Raw genomic sequence first — 24,612 nt, 5'->3', positions numbered from 1 at the left:
TGCCATAGGCTTATGTGTCACCTGATACTTTATATGTATTGCATACATTTTTCTTCTCTGCCACATGTCTGTCATGCTTGTTGCAAAGAACAATGGGATGGGTTACTGTGTCATAAAGATTAACCGCAAACTATAATCAAAAAGAATATTTCGAAGATAGTTATGGAAATATGTAAAACTTCCTAAGACATTCTTTCTCCTTTGCATTTTATGCTTTATAACCTTATGGCAAGGTTTAGAGTTATTGAATTGGCTATGTTTCTGAGTGATGATGAAATTGAGTAGGTATTGTCAGATGCATTATTTATATTATTTCTTTTCTGTATTATTTCATTTTTTCAAATTGTTTGGTTTTTTTTTTTTAATTTCTCACCATTAGAAAGCACCCTAGGAGGAATGAGAATATCAGAGAAAGCTTTGTACTCTTGTAAGTGCCAAATATTCTTTCTGATTTCAGTGTGGTCTAATACAAAAATTTGCCCATTCATAATTCCTGCATATTCTTTCCTTTGATATATGTATTTCACAGGGAAAAAAATGGGCTTAGGTAAAGAAATCCAATACAAGAACCACGACAAACTTCGGGAAAATTACCAGACAAACTGGTTTGCTGCCACTGCAGTTTCTCCCTGCATTCTCTGTAAACAGACGGTGCACGTTAGTGGTAACGACAGTAGAAGTCGAAAACTGATATATAGGCCTGACAGACAATGTAATGATTAGTTTTTTCTCAAGCAGATTATTGGAGTTCACTAGTGTTTTTGCTATTAAAAAAAAAACATTACTGATTTCTTTGTATGTTTTTAAGGTTAGGTTTCCTAACCTAAAGATGGGTTAGGGAAAGAAGAAAAGGTTTCTTTATTTTTAATTATATTTTATAACCTGACCTTAATTAAATGTTAGGTTTGGAAAAATAATAGGAAAAGGTCTCTTTACCTAACTTTAAATATTAGGTTAGGAAATAATAGGAAAAGAAAGAAAGTTAGATTCTTTATATATATTTACATATCATAACATCAATGGATCACTTAACACTGATGTTATTGTGTGTCACGCTCACGTGTCAATCAATATATCGTTCTTGACTTCTACTACCGATACAGATAACACACACAGTCTGTTTATCTTCACCAAAAAATGATCTTGTTCATTAGTAGTAGAAGATATATAATCCTTCCTTCCCCCAGACCTGGACATCAGCTTGTGTTAATTCAGTTTATGGCTATTCACCATTATGTTATTTACAGTGCTTTGATGATGATATTATTATGTCAGTTCTGCTACTGAAGTAATACTTGATGTTAATTGTAAAACTGAAAAGCACTTTTGAAACATTTTTTTTTATTATTAAATCCCTTTAGTTCTACAGTGGCAAAGGTTAACCCAGACTACATACAGGGGCATCACATAGTTAATCAATATAACACTCAGTTACGGCTAACCATGGTCATCCATTGATGAGCCCCCCCAGCAACTCAATGTCCTTTGCAGTGCCCGGACCACCAATATTTTTAAATCAGCCGCTGTTATCCCCATTGTACGGAGGAGGGTCGCTGAAGTGCAACACCACACCCCTTTATAGGAGACAGTAATTGTTGAGACAGCAGGTTGGATGTTATCAAACTCCAATGCTATTGCATTCTTTAAACTAGTATTTCTATTATAATAATACTCATTCTTCCTTCTATGCAATACTTCAAGTTCCTCTCCTGTTCCCACCACTTGCACATCTAAAAGGAACAGGGACCCACCTCTTGCACACAGAAAGTCCAGTTTGCGAATACCTTCCTCAGTGGTAAACTGAGGTTCTTTTCTAGTCCGATGTGAAAAATAGACTCTGGCAGAAAGGATGGCTAGTCAGCCATCCTTTCTGCCGAAGTCTATTTTCCACAATGGCATCATGTCATCACACTCTCAAACCATGTGTACGGATGCACCTGTGTTGATATGTGGGCGAGCGACTCAACCACATTGCATCCAGCCCTGCATATTCTCTCCGTACTATGTCCTCTTGATGTTCTGGAGAGGGTAGGAACAGTGTTAATCCTCATTCTTATGAGGTCAATATACGCATAGCCGGACAACAAATTGGTTCCATTACCCATCCACCGGTGCTGAGAGTGAATCTTTCCTGATTCTTTTAGACCCCGACCGCCAAAGGACTTGTGTAAGAGGCAGGTTTACTGCCCCATCACTAATGCCTTAGTCTCCAATCTAACTGCCCCATCTTGTTGTAACTTCTGGATGTTTCTCAACTTTACCTTAATATATGGCAGATTTACAATATGTCTAGTCAAGACTGAAGGTGAGTATTGGAGCTTCTCCAACCTATTATTTTTCAAGAGAGGGATGGTCTGTCAATAAGACGGAATCCTCACCCGCCCCCCTCCGAGATATCAGCGTGGATGTAAGCCGAGACCGCATCATGTGGCAGGCGGAGCCATTCTCTGACCGCAGACCTCACTTGGGTATCTAAAGTATTCAGCCTTCCGGCCGTAACTCTACCCAGAACTATGCTATGAAACAGCCTTGGTATTTCTCCTCAGAATGTATGTAATATGTTCTGAGGAGAAATATCCTTTGCAGTGGTTTCAGCGGAGTTTTCCTCAAATGCTTAAGCATATCCATTAAGGAGAGCCCGGCCATTGCTCTCCTAGAGGGAGTAAACTCTACCCCGAGTTAATGCCATGCAGAAGTTATTTGCATCTAAAAGAAACAGTTGGAAGGCAACGGTCACAGGCAAAGAAACTCCTTTCATCAACTTCAGCTTCTTGTCTCTCCCTGATGGGATCAAAAGCAAAGTCCAACATTTAGATATATTGACTTGCAGGCCTCTTTTATTCAAAAATTGGTTCGTTCTATCCAGCAAACATTGGAGCCCGGAGGACGTTGAAGCTACTAGGACGAGATCATCAGCAAATGCCATGGCGTTGACTTTAAATTTACCTACATCAAAGCCGATGTAGGCAGATCCCTCACTAACATGTCAATAATAAGATAAAAAAAAACAGGTGATAAAGGATCTCCCTGCCGAACATCATTACTGGGGTGAATAACATGGCGCTCACCGGCTAATCTCATTTCAGTTGTACATTTATTTTGAAGAAAACATATAATTTAAAAAGGAGACCGGAAACTTCTTCCTCTTCAGTGCCTCAAGGATCGCACCATGGCTCACACTGTCAAAAGCCTTCACTAAGTCAATAGATGTCAAATGAAGACTTCGTGAGTTATCTTTTGATGACCTTAGTAAGGAGTGCAATATAAAGACATTTTCTGCAACTCCATCGACTGGAAAGAATGCCCTTTGCTTTGAATCGATTTTGACTATAGATGTAGTCTTCTTGACCAAAATTTTATGGTATGTCCTCAATAATAATGTAAATGCTACCGTAACTGGCCTAAAATCAGCTGGATTCTAAGCATCCTCCTTTTTAGGCAAAAAGATAGTATATGCCTTAAAGAGCACAGGTGGAAGGTGATCTAGCCACAGCAATATATGGAACAAGTCTTTTAAGTATCTTAGCAGGAATATTCCTTAAAAACACAGGGGTCACTCCATCAGGACCTGTGCTTGCAGCCACCTTAGGAACAGCATCTTGGAGCTCCTGGTCACTAGATGGGTCTATAAATTTCTCTATGTAGATCCCCATCTTCAGAATAAGATTCTGGAACAGTTACTTTGAAAACATGACTGTATGCTAAAGATATCTCTCCAAAACTCAAGAAAGTTAGTTAGCTCCACCACTTCCCTTGATATCCTTACAGGATTAAGAATATTTAAGGCACAACGCTTGCTATTTTTATAATATAATCGCTGGTTATTCGCAAAATCTCTCTTTCTTTGCATCCCTCTGCTTAAAGATCTAGCTACAGTTCCACGAGTTTCAACTCGAGGTCTACTGGCAGTTGAATTGACTTCGGAACCCATTAAGTTCTTCATAATATAATTACCCAAATCCTCCAGATTCATTCTATCATCGAGGGCTTGAGCTAATAAAACCTTGAGATAATGATGTTCCATCAGTGGTGAAGGCAAATCCACCAACGATTCTAACATTCGGTCATGCAGAGATTCTTTTAAGATGTTCACTGGGATACTCTCCCATACTTCCTCCGTTGATGGACTAATAGACCTGACCAAAAGACCATTAAACTCCAACATGGAAACCCTATTGAAACCATGTGGTGGCGCTGCTCAAGAGGGTATATTTTTTGTTACTCCCCTTCAGGCAGAACCAGACACGTCACTTAAGAGACTGAGGCACATCTTGATTAATATTAATAGTCATTTCAGTCTCCCGATGAATTGGGGACTGGCAAGTCCCCGATGGTCCAGGATCCCACGGTATCAAATTTAGAGAGCTCACCGATTGTCCAGGGTCTCTTCTCATTTCAGAAGTCATACATCCCAATTGTCAAGAATGTCTTAAATCCACCGGTGAGCTGGGATCGGTCACAGAGGTGCCCCACAATGTTCCAGGGGCACCATCTAAAGTAGTAGAGAACTCCGCTAGTCCAGAGTGTCTAGTGACACCCGATGGTCCAGGGTCACTACCTAATAGAATACCTTGCACCAAATTGATGTACGACTCCATCTAGGCGCCTCCGTAGCCAGGTGAGCAGGAGCAGCAGTGCATAGCACATGCTTCTTGATTAGACTAGAGTTCGAGCCCGTGACCACCAAATACCGAGGATGCGGAAAGGTCAGGGAATGACCACCACATATCCCCAGAGCAATATGGCCTTAGTTGCTAATGCTCCTAAAAACCAAATAACAACAACAAAGTTGTTGTTATTTTCCTTCCCATCTTCCTTCCCTTTATCGCATTAACTATTTGATGGGGAAACTTAGCGTGAAGTTTTTGATTAATATTCTTTGGCCCTGTTTGAACAATGGTAACTTCTGCATGGGCAAACATCACAGTCTCTTCAGGAGACCATTTGGCTTTGACTCTTGTGATATTGATTGTAGCATTGGGTGTGCCTACCATGCAAACCTCTACCAGATTTTGTTATAAAAGTTCTTTCACAATAGTTGCAGCCCCAGGAAGTGCTTGGAGACTGAGCGGTAGGGGGCTCATCACCCCAGTAGAGGAAAGCAGGAGTGTGGGCAGTGGTCTTGAATGACCTTAGACAGGCGGTCCCAAAGTTTTCTCACTTTCTTTCTTTCTAGTACCAAGATTCAAGTAGCCCAAGTGGGGGAGGTAGCCCTGATTCTTTATATCTATATACATAACATCGATGAATCATTTAACACTACGATGTTATCATCTGTCACACCTACATGTCAATCAATATATCATTCTTGACTTCTCCTGCTGATGCAGATAACAGGCGCCATCTGTTTACTGTTTACCTTCACCAAAAAATGATCTTGCTCATTAGTAGTAGAAGAAATATAATCCTCCCCCCCCCCAGACCTGGACATCAGTTTGTTAATTCAGTTTATGGTTATTTATAGTGCTTTTATGATGATGTTATTATGTCAGTTCTGCTACTGAAGTAGTACTTGATGTAAATCGTAAAACTGAAAAGCACTTTTGAAACACTCCTAGTTTTGGGATTGCATTGCTGTAATTGATCTGGTTCCTTATCTGCTTGCAGTTATATTATCATTATGATGATGATTATTAGCTATATAGTTACAAGGAAGCCTGAGGCTTATGCTGCACCAGCCAAAAAAAAAAAAAAAAATTCCTGAGTTACCGTAAGAGAGAGAGACACACACAAAAGTAGAATGGAATCACCAAGAAAGAGAAGAATGATGATATCCAGCTCAGGACTCTGGGTGTGCCAAGCCCATACTCACTAGATGTGAACCCGTGGAGTTAGATTCAGTTTGTTAATTCATTTTATGGTTATTTACCATTATGTTATTTACAGTGCTTTAATGATGATATTGTTATGTCAGTTCTGCTACTGAAGTAATACTTGATGCTAATTGTAAAAACTGAAAAGCACTTTTGAAACTTTTTGTTTACTGTTTACCTTCACCATAAAATGATCTTGCTCATTAATAGTAGAAGATATATAATCTCCCAGACCTGAACATCAGTTTGCTAATTCAGTTCAAAGGGGCCGCCGTAGCCGAGTGGTCAAGCGCTTGGGTGCATAAGTACACATGCCTTGCTTGAGTGACCAGGGTTCAAGCCCATGACTGCTGAATATGGTGCTGTTTCTTGTATTCTGTCTACCTTGTGAACTGCTCTGACCGTTTGGTCGTCCCGGAGTATAAACAGAATGTTAGGCCTGACGTAGCCGACTGGTCAGGAGCGGGAGTGTGGTAGCACATGCTCTTTGAGTGGACCAGGGTTCGAGCCCGTAACTGATAAATACGATTCACAATTTGTATTGATTGATTTATTGTAAACACTACTGACCTGGTGGTTGTGCTGGAGTATAAACAAGAACATTTTTTTATGGTTATTTACAGTGCTTTCATGATGATATTATGTCAGTTCTGCTACTGAAGTAATCTTCTTCCAGTCACATAGCTCCCTGAGGAGCTGTTGTGGCCACCAACAAATTCCTCCAACTACATTGATCGTGTACTATATGAGCAGTATTGCAAAGTATCATGCCCAGAAGTTCACCGATCCCATCCTTCCACGTAGTTGCAGGTCTTCCTCTGCACCTCTTTCCCCCTCGGTTTTTCCTTCCATTATATTCTTCAACAGAAAGTTTTCCCTTCTTACTATATGGCCAAAAAACTTGAGTTTTCTTTTGTTGATACTACAAAGAAGAATTTTAGGCCTGCCAAATTTATTCAATACTCACTGAAGTAATACTTGATGCTAATTGTAAAACTGAAAACCACTTTTGAAACACTCCTAGCTTCGGGATTGCACTGCTGTAATTGTTCCTTATCTAGTTGCAGTTATAGATTCAGTTTGTTAATTCAGTTTATGGTTATTTACCATTATGTTATTTACTGTGCTTTGATGATGATATTTTATGTCAGTTCTGCTACTGAAGTAATACTTGATGCTAATTGTAAAAACTGAAAAGCACTTTTGAAGCTTTTTGTTTACTGTTTACCTTCACCAAAAAAGTATCTTGCTCATTAGTAGTAGAAGATATATAATCCTCTCCTACCCCAGACCTGGATATCAGTTTGTTAATTCAGTTTATGATGATGATATTGTTATGTCAGTTCTGCTACTGAAGTAATACTTGATACTAATTATAAAACTGAAAGGCACTTTTGAAACACTCCTAGTTTTGGAATTGCACTGCTGTGATTAATCTGGTTCCTTATCTAGTTGCAGTTATATTATTAGCTATATGATGCAAGGAAGTCTGAGGCTTATGTGGCACCAGCCAAATAAAAAAAAATTCCCGAGTTACCTTAAGAGAGAGAGAGAGAGAGAGACACACACACAAAAGTAGAAGGGAATCACCAAGAAAGAGAAGAATGATGATACCCGACTCAGGATTCTGGGTGTGCCAAGCCCATACTCACCAGATGTGAGCCCCTGGGGTTAGATTCAGTTTGTTAATTCCGTTTATGGTTATTTACCATTATGTTATTTACAGTGCTTTAATGATGATACTGTTATGTCAGTTCTGCTACTGAAGTAATACTTGATGCTAATTGTAAAACTGAAAAGTACTTTTGAAACACTCCTAGTTTTGGGATTGCACTGCTGTAATTGATCTGATTCCTTATCTAGTTGCAGTTTTATTATTATTAGCTATATGGTGCAAGGAAGCCTCAGGCTTCCTTGCACCACCAGCAAAAAAAAAAAAAAATTCCCGAATTACCCTGAGAGAGAGACAAATGTAGAAGGAAATCACCAAGAAAAAGAAGAATGATGATGTCTAGCTCAGGACCCTTGGGTGTGCCAAACCCATACTCACTAGTTGTGAGCTCCTGGGGTTAGATTCAGTTTGTTAATTCAGATTATGATTTTTTACCATTATGTTATTTACAGTGCTTTAATGATGATATTGTTATGTCAGTTCTGCTACTGAAGTAATACTTGATGCTAATTGTAAAAACTGAAAAGCACTTTTGAAACTTTTTGTACCTTCACCAAAAAATGAACTTGCTCATTAGTAGTAGTAGAAGATATATAATCCCCCCCCCCAGACCTGGACATCAGTTTGTTAATTCAGTTTATGGTTATTTGTAGTGCTTTGATGATGATATTGTTATGTCAGTTCTGCTACTGAAGTAAAAGTAAAGTGCGGCCATTATCAACCCACTGCAGGATGGAAGCCTCCTCAACAATTCATGTTGAGGGAAATGGACCATAATCTGCCACGCTGGTCCAGTGCGGGTTGGCAGATCGACCGTATTCAGCAGTCAGGGGTTTGAACCCCAGTCTACTCAAAGAGCGTGTGCTACTGCACCCCCGCTCCTGCCCACTCGTCTACGGAGACTGAAGTAATACTTGATGCTAATTGTAAAAACTGAAAAGCACTTTTGAAGCTTTTTGCTTACTGTTTACCTTTACCAAAAAATGATCTTGCTCATTAGTAGTAGAAGATATATAATCCTCCCCGCACCTGGACATCAGTTTGTTAATTCAGTTTATGGTTATTTATAATGCTTTGATGATGATATTATTATGTCAGTTCTACTACTGAAGTAATACTTGATGCTAATTGTAAAACTGAAAAGCACTTTTGAAACACTCCTAGTTTTGGGATTGCACTGCTGTAATTTATCTGATTCCTTATCTAGTTGCAGTTATATTATTATTAACTATATGGTGCAAGGAAGCCTCAGGCTTATGCTGCACCAGCCCCAGCCAAAAAAAAAAAAAAATTCTTGAGTTACCCTGAGAGAGAGAGAGAGAGAGAGAAACAAAAGTAGAAGGAAATCACCAAGAAAGAGAAGAATGATGATATCCAGCTCAGGACCCTGTGTGTTCCAAGCCCATACTTGCCAGATGTGAGCCCCTTGGGTTAGATGATTTTAGTCCAATCATTATTAGAAAAAGTGAAAATGAATGGGCCCAAATATGGAAAAATGAAGTCAACAACAAACTACATGAAATAAAACCTAATCCAGAAATATGGAACTCAAGCATCAGAGAGAGTCGCAGAGAAGAAGTAATACTTGCCAGACTGAGAATTGGCCATACTCATCTTACTCATTTTCATCTATTGACAAACAAAAATCCCCCACTCTGTTTTCAATGCCAAGTTCAACTTTCAGTAAAACACATTCTTTTGGTATGCCCTCGATTCAGAAATTCCAGATTCCTTTGTTTTCAGAGTTTATGCAATAACCAGAATCAAGTTACCCTTCAACAGATCTTAGACAACTCTGCGAATATAGATGAATTATTTAATTTTATTCGGCAAATCAGATTTGATAAACAAATCTGAAAAAAATGTTTGATTTTCATTAAAAACTTGGAAAGACACATCTTGGCCATTGATGCCCTTGTGTCTTAAAACCCTTAAACAACAACAACTTGGGTTAGATTCAGTTTATGGTTATTTACCATTATGTTATTTACAGTGCTTTAATGATGATATTGCTATGTCAGTTCTGCTACTGAAGTAATACTTGATGCTAATTGTAAAAACTGAAAAGCACTTTTGAAACTTTTTGTTTACTGTTTACATTCACCAAGAAATGATCTTGCTCATTAGTAGTAGAAGATATATAATCCTCCCCTCCCCCAGACCTGGACATCAGTTTGCTAATTCAGTTTATGGTTATTTACAGTGCTTTCATGATGATATTATTGTGTGAGTTCTGCTACTGAAATAATCTTCTTCCTCCAGTCGCATAGCCTCCCTGAGGAGCTGTTGTGGCTACCAACAAATTCCTCCAAGCAGCAATGCAAAGTGTCATGGCCAGAAGTTCACTGATCCCATCCTTCCACCTATTTGCAGGTCTTTCTCTACACCTCTTCCCATGCATTTTTCCTTGCATTATATTCTTCAACAGAAAATTTTCCCTTCTTACTATATGATGAAGAAAACTATGAAGAAGAATTTTAGGCTTGCCAATTTTATTCAATACCCACTGAAGTAATACTTGATGCTAATTGTAAAAACTGAAAAGCAGTTTTCAAACTTTTTGTTTACTGTTTACCTTCACCAACAAATGATCTTGCTTATTAGTAGTAGAAGATATATAATCCTCCCCAGACCTGGACATCAGTTTGTTAATTAAGTTTATGGTTATTTTTAGTGCTTTGATGATATTATTATGCCAGTTCTGCTACTGAAGTAATACTTGATGCTAATTGTAAAACGCTTATGAAACACACATAGTTTTGGGTTGCACTGCTCTTATTGATCTGGTTCCTTATCTAGTTGCAGTTATATTATTATTATTATTATTAGATATATGATGCAAGGAAGCCTGAGGCTTATACTGCACGAGCAAAAAAAAATTCCCGCTTTACCCTAAGAGAGAGAGAGAGAGAGAGACATAGACAAAAGTAGAAGAGAATCCCCAAGAAAGAGAAGACTGATGGTATCTAGCTCAGGACCCTGGGTGTGCTCCTTGGGTTAGATACAGTTTGTTAATTCAGTTTATGGTTATTTACCGTTATGTTATTTACAGTGCTTTAATGATGATATTGTTATGTCAGTTCTGCTACTGAATAATACTTGATGCTAATTGTAAAAACTGAAAAGCACTTTTGAAACTTTTTCTTTACTGTTTGCCTTCACCAAAAAATGATCTTGCTCATTAGTAGTAGAAGATATGTAATCCTCCAATCTCCCAGACCTGGACATCTGTTTGTTAATTCAGTTTATGGTTATATTTAGTGCTTTGATGATGATATTATTATGTCAGTTGTGCTACTGAAGTAATACTTGATGCTGATTGTAAAATTGAAAAGAACTTTTGAAACACTCCTAGTTTTGGGATTGCACTGCTGTAATTGATGTGGTTCCTTATTTAGTTGCAGTTATATTATTATTATTATTAGTTATATGGTGGAAGGAAGCCTGAGGCTTATGCTGCACCAGTGAAAAAAAAAATTGCCGAGTTACCCTGAGAGAGAGAGAGAGAGAGATGCACGCACGCACACACAAAAGTACAAGGGAATCATCAAGAAAGAGAAAAATGATGATATCCAGCTCAGGACCTGGGTGCGCCAAGCACATACTTACCAGATATGATCCCCTGGGGTTAGATTCAGTTTGTTAATTCAGTTTATGGTTATTTACCCTTTTGTTATTTACAGTGCTTTAATAATGATATTGTTATGTCAGTTCTGCTACTGAATAATACTTGATGCTAATTGTAAAAACTGAAAAGCACTTTTGAAACTTTTTGTTTACTGTTTACCCTCGCCAAAAATGATCTTGCTCATTAGTAGTAGAAGATATATAATCCTCCAGACCTGAACATCAGTTTGTTAATTCAGTTTATGGTTATTTTTAGTGCTTTGATGATGATATTATTATGTCAGTTCTGCTACTGAAGTAATACTTGATGCTGATTGTAAAATTGAAATGCACTTTTGAAACACTCCTAGTTTTGGGATTGCACTGCTGTAATTGATCTGGTTCCTTATCTTGTTGCAGTTATATTATTATTATTATTATTAGCTATATGGTGCAAGGAAGCCTGAGGCGTATGCTGCACCAGTGAAAAAAAAAATTCCCGAGTTTCCCTAAGAGAGAGAAAGATGTGCACGCACACACACAAGTAGAAGGGAATCGCCAAGAAAGAGAAAAATAATGATATCCAATTCAAGACCTGGGTGTGCCAAGCCAATTCTTACCAGATATGAGCCCTTGGGGTTAGATTCAGTTTATGGTTATTTACCCTTTTGTTATTTACAGTGCTTTAATGATGATATTGTTATGTCAGTTCTGCTGCTGAATTAATACTTGATGATAATTGTAAAAACTGAAAAGCACGTTTGAAACTCTTTGTTTACTGTTTACTTTCACCAAAAAATGATCTTGCTCATTAGTAGTAGAAGATATATAATTCTCCCAGACCCAGATATCAGTTTGCTAATTCAGTTTTTGATTATTTACAGTTTGTTATTTGGTTTTTAGGAGTATTAGCAACTAAGGCCATATTGCTGCTGGGATATGCGATGGTCATTCCCTCACCTTTCCGCATTCTACGTATTTGGTGGTTACGGGCTCTTACCCCGGTCTAATCAAGAAGCATGTGATACACACTGCTGCTTCTATCCTATGGAGGCACCTTTTGTTATTTACAGTGTTTCATGATGATATTATTATGTCAGTTATGCTACTGAAATAATCTTCTTCTTTCAGTCACATAGCTCCCTGAAGAGCTGTTGTGGCCACCAACAAATTCCTACAACTGCATCGATCGTGTGCTATATGAGCAGCATTGCAAAGTATCATGCCCAGAAGTTCACTTATCCCATCCTTCCACCTATTTGCAAGTCTTCCTCTGCACCTCTTCTCCTCGGTTTTTCCTTACATTATATTCTTCAACAGAAAGTTTTCCCTTCTTACTATGTGACCAAAAAATTTGAGTTTTCTTTTATTGATGGTATGAAGAAGAATTTTAGAACTGCCAATTTTATTCAATACCCACTGAAGTAATACTTGATGCTAATTGTAAAACTGAAAAGCACTTTTGAAACACATCTAGTTTTGGGATTGCACTGCTGTAATTGAACTGGTTCCTTATCTAGTTGCAGTTATAGATTTAGTTTGTTAATTCAGTTTATGGTTATTTACCATTATGTTATTTACAGTGGTTTGATGATGATATTGTTATGTCAGTTCTGCTACTGAAGTAATACTTGATGCTAATTGTAAAAACTGAAAAGCACTTTTGAAACTTTTTGTTTACTGTTTACCTTCACCAAAAAATGATCTTGCCCATTAGCAGTAGAAGATATATAATCCTCCCCTCGCTGAGAACTGGACATCAGTTTGTTAATTCAGTTTATGGTTATTTATAGTGCTTTGATGATCATATTATTATGTCAGTTATGCTACTCAAGTAATACTTGATGCTAATTGTAAAAAGAGAGAGAGAGACAAAAGTAGAAGGAAATCACCAAGAAAGAGAAGAATGATGATATCCAGCTCAGGATCCTGGGGTTAGATTCAGTTTGTTAATTCAGTTTATGGTTATTTATCATTATGTTATTTACAGTGCTTTAATGATGATATTGTTATGTCATTTCTGCTACTGAAGTAATACTTGATGCTAATTGTAAAACTGAAAAACGCTTATGAAACACACCTAGTTTTGGGTTGCACTGCTGTTATTGATCTGGTTCCTTATCTAGTTGCAGTTATATTATTATTATTAGCTATATGATGGAAGGAAGCCTGAGGCTTATGCTGCACCAGCAAAAAAAAAAAAATTGCCATTTTACCCTAAGAGAGAAAGAGAGACAGACTAAAGTAGAAGGGAATCCCCAAGAAAGAAAAGAATGATGATATCCAGCCCAAGACCCTGGGAGTGCCAATCCTATACTCACCAGATGTTAGCCCCCTGGGGTTAGATTCAATTTGTTAATTCAGTTTGTGGTTATTTACCATTATGTTATTTACAGTGCTTTAATGATGATATTGTTATGTCAGTTCTGCTACTGAAGTAATACTTGATGCTAATTGTAAAACTGAAAAGCGCTTATGAAACACACCTAGTTTTGGGTTGCACTGCTGTTATGGATCTGGTTCCTTATCTAGTTGCAGTTATATTATTAGCTATATGATGCAAGGAAGCCTGAGGCTTATGCTGCACCAGCAAAAAAAAAAGTTCCCATTTTACCCTAAGAGAGAGAGAGAGAGAGAGACAGACAGACAAAAGTAGAAGGGAATCCCCAAGAAAGAGAAGAATGATGATATCCAGCTCATGACCCTGGGTATGCCAAGCCCATACTTGACAGATGTGAACCCCTTGGGTTAGATTCAGTTTCTTAATTCAGTTTATGGTTATTTACCATTATGTTATTTTCAGTGCTTTAATGATGATATTGTTATGTCAGTTCTGCTACTGAAGTAATACTTGATGCTAATTGTAAAAACTGAAAGGCACTTTTGAAACTTTTAGTTTACTGTTTACCTTCACCAAAAAATGATATTGCTCATTAGTAGTAGAAGATATATAATCCTCCAATCCCCCAGACCTGGACATCAGTTTGTTAATTCAGTTTATGGTTATTTATAGTGCTTTGATGATGATATTATTATGTCAGGTCTGCTACTGAAGTAATACTTGATGCTGATTGTAAAATTGAAAAGCACTTTTGAAACACTCCTAGTTTTGGGATTTCACTGATGTAATTGATCTGGTTCCTTATCTAGTTGCAGTTATATTTTTATTATTAGTATTATTAGCTATATGGTGCAAGGAAGCCTGAGGCTTATGCTGCACCAGTGAAAAAAAAAATTCCCGAGTTTTCCTAAGAGAGAGAAAGAGAGCCACCCCCCACACACACACAAAAGTAGAAGGGAATCACCAAGAAAGAGAAAAATGATATCTAGCTCAGGACCTCGGTGTGCCAAGCCCATACTTACCAGATATGAGCCCCTGGGGTTAGATTCAGTTTGTTAATTCAGTTTACGGTTATTTACCCTTTGTTATTTACAGTGCTTTAATGATGATATTGTTATGTCAGTTCTGCTACTGAATTAATACTTGATGATAATTGTAAAAACTGAAAAGCACATTTGAAACTCTTTGTTTACTGTTTACCTTCACCAAAAAATGATCTGCTCATTAGTAGTAGAAGATATATAATTCTCTCAGACCCGGACTTCAGTTTTTGTTTATTTACAGTTTGTTATTTTGTTTTTAGCAGCATTAGCAACTGAGGCCATATTGCTCCTGGGATATGCGATGGTCATTCCCTCACCTTTCCGCATCCTACGTATCCCGGTCTAATCAAGAAGCGTGTGCTACGCACTGCTGCTCCTACCCACCTGGCTATGGAGGCACGTTTTGTTATTTACAATACTTTCATGATATTATTATTATGTCAGTTCTGCTACTGAAGTAATCTTCTTCTTCTTCCATTCACATAGCTCCCTGAGGAGCTGTTGTGGCCACCAACAAATTCCTACAACTGTATCGATCGTGTGCTATATGAGCAGCATTGCAAAGTATCATGCCCAGAAGTTCACTTATCCCATCCTTCCACCTATTTGCAAGTCTTCCTCTGCATCTCTTCCCCTCGGTTTTTCCTTACATTATATTCTCGAACAGAAAGTTTTCCCTTCTTACTATGTGACCAAAAAACTTGAGCTTTCTTTTATTGATGGTATGAAGAAGAATTTTAGACCTGCCAATTTTATTCAATACCCACTGAAGTAATACTTGATGCTAATTGCAAAACTGAAAAGCTCTTTTTGAAACACACCTAGTTTTGGAATTGCACTGCTGTAATTGATCTGTTTCCTTATCTAGTTGCAGTTATAGATTTAGTTTGTTAATTCAGTTTATGGTTATTTACCATTATGTTATTTACAGTGCTTTGATGAAGGTTATGTTATGTAAGTTCTGCTACTGAAGTGATACTTGATGCTAATTGTAAAAACTGAAAAGCACTTTTGAAGCTTTTTGTTTTCTGTTTATCTTCATCAAAAAATGATCTTGGTTATTAGTAGTAGAAGATATATAATCCTCCCCTCCCCCAGACCTGGACATCAGTTTGCTAATTCAGTTTATGGTTATTTACAGTGCTTTCATGATGATATTATTTTGTGAGTTCTGCTACTGAAATAATCTTCTTCTTCCAGTCATATAGCTTCCTGAGGAACTGTTGGGCTACCAACAAATTCCTCCAACTACATTGACCGTGTACTATATGGGCATTCTTGCAAAGTGTGATGGCCAGAAGTTCACTGATCCCATCCTTCCACCTAGTTGCATGTCTTCCTCTGCACCTCTTCCCCTTGGTTTTTCCTTCCATTATATTCTTCAACAGAAAGTTTTCCCTTCTTACTATATGACCAAAAAACTTGAGTTTTCTTTTCTTGATGCTATGAAGAAGAATTTTAGGCCTTGCCAATTTTATTCAATACTCACTGAAGTAATACTTGATGCCAATTGTAAAACTGAAAAGTACTTTTGAAACACTGTTAGTTTTGGGATTGCACTGCTGAAATTGATCTGTTTCCTTATCTAGTTGCAGTTATGGATTTAGTTTGTTAATTCAGTTTATGGTTATTTACCATTATGTTATTTACAGTGCTTTGATGATGATATTGTTATGTCAGTTCTGCTACTGAAGTAATACTTGATGCTAATTGTAAAAACTGAAAAGCACTTTTGAAAATTTTTTTTTTACTGTTTACCTTCACCAAAAAATGATCTTGCTCATTAGTAGCAGAAGATATATAATCCTCCCCTCCCTGAGAACTGGACATCAGTTTGTTAATTCAGTTTATGGTTATTTATAGTGCTTTGATGATAAAATTATTGTCAGTTATGCTACTGAAGTAATACTTGATGGTAATTGTAAAACGAGAGAGAGAGAGAGATACACACAAAAGTAGAAAGGAATCACCAAGAAAGAGAAGAATGATGATATCCAGTTCAGGATCCTGGGTGTGCCAAGCCCGTACTCACCAGATGCGAGTCCCTTTGGTTAGATTCTGTTTGTTAATTCAGTTTATGGTTATTTACCATTATGTTATTTACAGTGCTTTAATGATGATATTGTTATGTCAGTTCTGCTACTGAAGTAATACTTGATGCTAATTGTAAAAACTGAAAAGCACTTTTGAAACGTTCCTAGTTTTGCAATTGCAATGCTGTGATTGATCTGGTTCCTTATCTATGGTTATTTTCCATTATGTTATTTACAGTGCTTTGATGATGATTTTATTATATCAGTTCTGCTACTGAAGTAATACTTGATGCTAATTGTAAAAACTGAAAAGCACTTTTGAAACGTTCCTAGTTTTGCAATTGCAATGCTGTGATTGATCTGGTTCCTTATCTATGGTTATTTTCCATTATGTTATTTACAGTGCTTTGATGATGATTTTATTATATCAGTTCTGCTACTGAAGTAATACTTGATGCTAAATGTAAAACTTGAAAAGCACGTTTGAAACATTCCTAGTTTTGAGATTGCTTATTTCCTTATCTAGTTGCAGTTGTAGGTTCAGTTTGTTAATTCAGTTTATGGGTATTTACCGTTATGTTATTTAGTGCTTTGATGATGCTATTATTATGTCAGTTCTGCTACAGAAGTAATAATTGATGCTAATTGTAAAAACTGAAAAGCACCTTTGAAACACTCCTCATTTTGAGATTGCACTGCTGTAATGAATCTGGTTTCTTATCTATTTGCAGATGTAAATACACTGGACTCCCGCTAGTCCGAACTAATTGGGACCGAGCCCTGTTCGGATTAGCATAATTTCGGATTAGCCGAATAACGTACCCCAGATTTTAAAATGAATAAGGAGTGAGTGACGTTGATAGCTTGAAGTAATGCTTCAGGAAATCACAAGCTACCTTTGATGATTTTGATGATGATCATTAAATCAGCGAAGCCGAGAGCGCTTTTAAAAATATGAACATTAACAATCTTCCAGTTCATTACAAAAGTCAAAAAAAAGCTTGGATGAACGGACAGCTTTTCATTGAGTGGTTTCATAATCAATTTGTCTCAGCAGTGAAACGTTTCAGCAATGAAAATGATTTGCCACCTCGCGCCATTCTCCTCATAGACAATGCGCCATCCCACCCAGACGTTTCCGAGTTTACATCAGGGGATATAAAGGCAGCTTTCTTACCGCCTAATGTAACACCGTTATTACAGCCCATGGACCAGGGGGTGTTACAGTCTATCAAGCTTGCATACAGAAAGAAATATCTTAGGTCCTTGATAGAAGATAACACCAATTCACTTTCTTTACATGAGAAAATGAAACAAGTGAACTTAAAAGATGTTGTATATTGGGTTGCTGAGCTGTGGGAGAGTGTAACCGGTGGCAAAACATAGCATCTTATAATCGATTTTCATCGTTACGTCAAAAGAAATTAACAGAGTTTGTTACTTCTGAAAAATGGCTTTTGTTCCTGTTTTGGTGTATAAGTATTGATCTGTAGTTTTAATAGGCCATGTCAAACACTGATTTATTAATTTTGTATTAGTACAGTACTACAATAAAATACATTTTTTTTGTGGAATTCTAAATGTCTTTGTACCATTAATACCATTTAAATTTAACGTATTTAACATATATTTTGCGAACTAAAAAATTTCCTCTCCGCTGACCGAAACGTGTTCGGATTAGGCGGACGTTCGGATTACCGGGGTTCGGATTAGCGGGAGTGCACTGTATAGATTACTATATATGTAACATGGCATCTTTGGATTAATAGTTTTGGTTATTGGCAGTGCTGTATTTACTTGATATGCTTTGGTGATGATATTAATAAGTCAGTTCTGCTACTGAAGTAGTAGTTGATGTAAATTATGAAAACTGAAAAGCATTTTTAAAAAATATACTTTGTTTCAAGACAGCACAGCAAAAAAATCTATATATTTTGCACAACACTACATTAAATCAGAAAGAGTATTTGGAAAGCATTTATGGAAGTACACAAAGATTGCAACACAAAGTTTTGCCTCTTCTGCAGCCATAGCTCTCCAAGACCATAACATGGTTTAGAAGAAATCAAATGTTAATTGTTTTTGGGTGTGTGGTTCCTAATTGCAGTTTATGGTCAATGGCAGGATTTAGAGGTTACAGAATTGTAGTGCTTCTTGGGAATTTTTGTTCACATGTCCTTATGGTTCTTTCTGAAATGAGACTCGTAGACAAATATATATGTATTGCATTCTATTCTTTGTTATTTGATTTTTTTGGTATTGTATTTTTTTCAAACATTTCTCTCCTTTTGAATGCATTTACTGCAAAGGAAATGAGAATCTCTTGACAAGTAAGTGCCAGATAATCTTATTTTGTTACTGTGCAGTGTAATATATGTACAAGGGATGGTCAAAAACTTTTTCATGGTGCCAGTAACAAATGGAGGAGTAGGATGAAGATTGTGGTTTGTCCATAATTTGGAGCCTGCACTTTTTACTCCACATTTCCACATAAAGGTTTAGGAAGTATAAAAGAAGAGCATTCTATCTTTTATACTTCCTAAAACTTTGTGGAAAACTGCCCTTCAACTCATATATAACGTTCATATATACATATGTAATTTTGCATATACTCTCTCATTATATGTGCATACTCTGCCCTATCATTAATATTCGGACACCCCCCCTCATTGTTAATTGGTCATGTCCTATCAAGGCACCACATGTCATACAACCATAAATACGTTCATAGGCCTCTCAGGATATAGTGGTATGGTTGTGAGTGCAAGCTGATGCAGTCGATGGAGTTAAACTTCCATTGTGGAATGATAATAGGTACCACATAAGCAGTCAGTTGCTGTGAAAACATCTATAGCAGCACCTAACAACGGAATGTAATAGAAATGCAAATGCTGTGGTCAAATATTTGTATTGTTGCAATCATACTTCCAGTAGTAGTAACTGCAGGAAGTATGATTGTGATGTCATACTATTCTACAAATGGATTTTGCCAACCTCTTGCAAGCTAAGGATGTTTTCACATAAAACATCTTTCGTATGGGTAGGTTATGGGCTTTAATTTTTTTTAAATGGTTTAGCCTGGGATGATTGGTTGTTTTAGACAAAATCCTGAATTCTGTTTAGACATCCTGGACAATAATGTGTTACCTGCATTGTAGCAGCATGTTGGGGAATGCCCATACCTGTATCAGCAGGACAATCCTTCATGTTGTACTGCTTGTGTTGTGATGAATTGATCTGAGGACATGAGCATTGATAAGTTGAAATGACCAGAGCCCTGACCTCAGTCCTATAGAGAAACTGGGATGAATTAGATTATTAGGTGTGCGTGAAGAGAGACTGCCTGAAAAAATAAGAGCTGAACTGGTTGCTGCTTTGAAGGCTGAATGGCTGAAAATATTGGAGGACATTTAGAAAAAAACTGATGGAGAGTGTTGCCTGAAGACTGGAGGCTGTTGTAAGTCTAAAAGTTTCAGCAACATCATTTTCTTGTAAATAAAGGTTATTTGTAGATATGCAAGTGTCTGGATATTGATGGTAGGGCATTGTATTTCACAGCCTCATTTATGAGCAGAAGCAACAAAGAGTGTCATTATGCAAAGACTTCATCCAGACTTGTCAAGACAATTCTAATTTCCTTGACTGTATTGTCATTGGTGGTGAGTGTTGAGTGATATCGTTCCTTAGCAGTAGCTTACATATCGCTGGATTGCCAAATAAGTAACCTGGATAAATTCAATATTTAATGACATATAATATCATCAAAACTAATGCTTTGATGATGATATTACTATGTCAGTTCTGCTACTGAAGTAGTACTTGATGTAAATTGTGAAAACTGAAGCTTGTTTTTAAAAGACTCCTACTTCCAGGATTGCTCAGATGAAATTAATCTGGTTTTCTTTGCAGTAGGAGCTATACAAGGTGTGATCAAAAAATTTTAGGAGCAAACTAATATTTGGCAAATGATGATGATATCAGCCATTTGGATGGATTGCCTTGGAAGTGGTCTCCTTCTCATTGTATACAGTAAACCCCCGCTATTCGCGGTTTCGCGTATTCGCGATCGCCGATTTAATATAAAATGAAACCTTAAAAAATGTGAATTTTAAAGCGCCGTGAATATTTTCCGCCATAGAAAACATGGGCGTGGCTAAAATTATCTTTCCCGGTCAAAACAGCGCTCAGTGGGTGGGGGGAGAGGGGTGACAAAATCGCGAGCGTGGATGTTTCTCGCTAATCCTTGTTCAGTATGTGTTATGCGCTTGTCATGGAAGGTTTCGTCGTTTGCTTTTAATTTATATGCTTATAAATTGAATAAATTTATCAATTTATAAATTGATATGCTTACAAAAATGATAAATCTACTGTTTTGCAGTGTAAAACAAACTTTTTCGAGTGTATTAACGAAGAAAGTGACTTTATTGTGGACAAGTTCTTTCTAACCCCTACAAAAATATGGCTACGAATAAAAAGAGAAATGTGAAAATATCAAAGAAGGTGATAACATTAGCGAATAAAATTGAGTTATTAGACAAAATTTCTAATGGTGAAAGTGTCTCCTCAGTGGCAAAACATTATAAAATCAACGAGTCAACGGTACGATCAATCAAGAAATCGGAAGAAAAATCCGCCGTAGTGTCCGTGAAAACGCGCTAATTGTTTCAAAAATTTGCTCTGTAACTCGTGATGTTAAATTATAAAAAATTGAAAAAGCTTTAAATCTGTGGATAGAAGACCGAACTCAAAATAAAATTCCGTTAAGTTCACTCATCATTCGCGAAAAGCCAAAACTCCTTTATCAACACTTTAGCGAAACTGGTGATAGCACTGGCGTGATGTTTTTTTTTGCTAGCAAGCAAAGGCGCTAGTTTGAAAGATTTGTTTGAAATTTCTAATAAATATTACAATTTAATATTAAATTGTTTCTTATTTTCATTTCGATGCCATATGCTTGCATTTCACTATGTACTGTCTATGTACATAGTCATATTACGAAGGTACATATAATACATACATAGACAAAATTTTAGACTAGTTTTTCTTATATATTTCATACTTTGGAACGGAACCCCTTTATTACTATGGGAGCCATAACTCAGTATTCGCGTTTTCGGTATTCGCGACATTTCTCAGGAACGTAACCCCAGCGAATAGCGGGGGTTTACTGTACACTGATTCCAGCCTTATCCAACTTCTAGAAGCATTCCTGATGGGCTTATTTTGGAATTAATAGTTGTTTGTGTTGCATTGTGAATAATTTCCTAATTCATTACAAATCTGTGACCTTTTTAAATGGGCATTAAGCTTGAGGGGAAAAAACTCATCTGTCTGTATCTAGTGTGTGGTAATAAGGGGGGACACAGTGATGGAGTGCATCACAAGAAATTTTCTAATGGAAAGTGGCAAGTATGCCCAGGGATTGTTGCAATGCAACAATCCCTGGGCATACTTGCAAGTGTTTACATATCCACAGTCAGTAAAATTATTAATTTTAAAATGAAGTGAAGCACAAAGTGAAGCGTGCTAATTCAGACTTACTGCAGACAAATGGATGATTCGTGCATTACTAAGTCTAGATGAGTCACCAAACACGTTGCAACAAAGCACAACTCACTATGACTGCAATTTCAAGATACAAAAGTCAATTCCCAAACTTTTTAATCGCACATTTCTAGATTAATGAATAAGTACCTGGACATTGTTTATTAATTCAATTATTTATTTATTTACTGTACAGTACTTGGCTGCAATGCTTTAATGATGATATAAAATGTCAGTTCTGCTACTGAAGTAGTACTGTTTTTTCAGTTTTCATGTAAATCATGAAAACTGAAAAGCACTTTTGAAAAATACTTGTAGTTTCAGAATAGCATAGCAGAAAATATATATATTCATATTTTGCAGTGCACTGCATTGAAATCAGAATGAATATTTGGAGAGCATTAATGGAAGCAGAAAGCAGTAGTTGCAGATGAATTACTGCTTTCTAGGATTATGGTAGGGTTTAGATGTCATTGAACTGAAAATATTCTTTGGTTTTTTTTTTTTTTTCTACCTTGTGGTTTCTGGCTTATAGCAAACTGATAGAGCAAGCTTATCTGCGAAAAGATCTAAACCTCCCAAGCACTTCCTAATTCATTTCCCAAATATACGTGGTCTCAATTCTAATCTCAACGATGTACATTTCCACTTGCAATCTGCCAAACCCCATGTACTTTTTCTGACAGAATCTCGGTTATCGGTTGATTCAAATACTGCTCATCTCAGTTGCCCAAATTATTCGCTGTATGATTCCTTACTTGTGCATATGTCCATTCTGATATTCCCTGTCAGAGACTTGGCAATTTGGAATCTCCTCTCTTTGATCTTCTCTGGCTTAAAATCTCTCTACCTCATTGTATCAAATTCATCTGTTGTCTCTACCGTTCTCCCAACTCCACTAATCACTTGGAGCTCTTTGACTTCCTCTCTTTGCAATTTGACTTTCTCCAGTCCAACTTTCCTAACAGTGAGGCAATTTTCCTTAGTGATTTTAATGTTCACAACTCCAGCTGGCTTCCGTTTTCTAGTCATACTGACCCAGCTGGTTGAGATGCTGAGGCTTTTGTAATTACTAATGACCTTGCACAGATTGTTCATTTACCTACAAGAATACCGGACAATCTTAATCATACAGCCAATACGCTTGAACGTTTTCTCACAAACAACCCTTCTAAGTACACGGTCAATGTGAGAGGTCCTTTAGGCACTTCAGATCACAACTTGGTGATTGTCTCTTCTCCAGTGGAACCTTTATCTCATGGCTATTCCCAATCTCGTGTTGTTTGGCATTGTTGCATATCGTAATTGGCTTGTTTCTAATTCTCCAGTTTCATTTTCTGCCTACACCAAAGCTCGCAACAATTGTAAAGCAGTTATTAATCAGTCCAAACTAGAGTTTGAACAGGCTAAGAGTAGAAAACTTGCTTCTTGCCCTAATGGTAGCCGAGCATTCTGGTCTCTTGCCAAAGCTATTGGCCGCAACTTTTGCCCATCTCTGCTCCCACCTCTGTCCAAACTAGATGCTTCTGTTGTCGCTTCAGCCAAGGATAAAGCTGACCTGCTAGCATCCCATTTTTCTTCCAACTCATGTATTAATGATCTTGGTAAAACACCTCCCACTATTAGTAACACGCTCCATTCAATGCCTCCTGTGGTATTCCGTCAGAAGGATTTTGATGAATCTTGATACCAAGAAAGCTCCAGGTCCCGATGGTATTTCTCCACTTGTTCTCAAAATCTGTGCTCCTGAACTTACTCCTATTCTTTGCCGCCTTTTTTCACTTTCTTATTCCAAAGGTGTTTTTCCTTCTGCTTGGAAATTTGCTCATATCCAGCCAGTTCCTAAAAAGGGTGACAAATCCCTCCCATCCAATTATTGTCCCATTGCAATTACTTCTACTCTTTCTAAAGTAACAGAGAAAGCAATTAACCGCCAACTCTTAAACTACCTAGAAACCTTCAGTCTGACCAACGATCGCCAGTATGGATTCCGTCAGCGTCGATCCACTGGTGATATTCTGGCTTATGTTACCCATTTATGGACTAATTCAATGGAAAGGTTCGGTGAAACACAAGTAGTTGCTCTTGATAACTCAAAGTCTTTCGATCGTGTTTGGCATAAAGGTCTTCTAAACAAGCTTCCATGTTATGGTTTGCCAACTGTTTTTAATAATTGGTTATCCAGTTTTCTCTCTGATCGCTCACTGAGGGTGATGGTAGATGGCTCTCTGTCTTCTAACTTCTCCACTAATGCCGGTGTCCCCCAAGGTTCAGTTCTTTCCCCCACTCTTTTCCTCTTGTATATTAATGACCTTCTTCCATTGACTGGAAATCCTATCCATAGTTTTGCCGATGATAGCACATTGCATTCCACTTTCCATTTTGAGAAACCTTGTCCTGCCCAATCAGCTTCAGCGTCTCGAAAATCTGCTACCAATTCCTTAAATGCCGATCTTCAGGTAATTCTCCAGTGGGGCAAAGACAACTTAGTTGATTTCAACCCTTCTAAAACTCAGTCTTGTCTTATATCTCGCAAAAAGGATTCTTCTGCTCCTATGCT

The 24,612-nt window shown here is 37.3% G+C and overlaps 1 protein-coding gene and 2 non-coding genes across 6 annotated transcripts in view; all 3 read left to right on the top strand.

The window, feature by feature from the left end:
• LOC150076857 (uncharacterized) overlaps positions 1–24,612 on the top strand; it is a 122,551-nt gene that overhangs the window by 81,819 nt on the left and 16,120 nt on the right. The gene's annotated exons all lie outside the window — the stretch shown is intronic.
• Positions 11,775–11,859, top strand: LOC150076859 (small nucleolar RNA snR61/Z1/Z11). The gene has a single exon (XR_016547757.1). It is a non-coding gene; the product is annotated as a small nucleolar RNA snR61/Z1/Z11 (small nucleolar RNA).
• LOC150076858 (small nucleolar RNA snR61/Z1/Z11) lies at positions 14,530–14,614 on the top strand. The gene has a single exon (XR_016547756.1). It is a non-coding gene; the product is annotated as a small nucleolar RNA snR61/Z1/Z11 (small nucleolar RNA).

Source organism: Mastigoproctus giganteus, chromosome 12 (assembly GCF_048544385.1).
Source record: "Mastigoproctus giganteus isolate SK-2022 chromosome 12, ASM4854438v1, whole genome shotgun sequence".
NCBI lineage: Eukaryota > Metazoa > Arthropoda > Arachnida > Uropygi > Thelyphonidae > Mastigoproctus > Mastigoproctus giganteus.
This window is presented reverse-complemented; position numbering and strand designations above follow the sequence as displayed.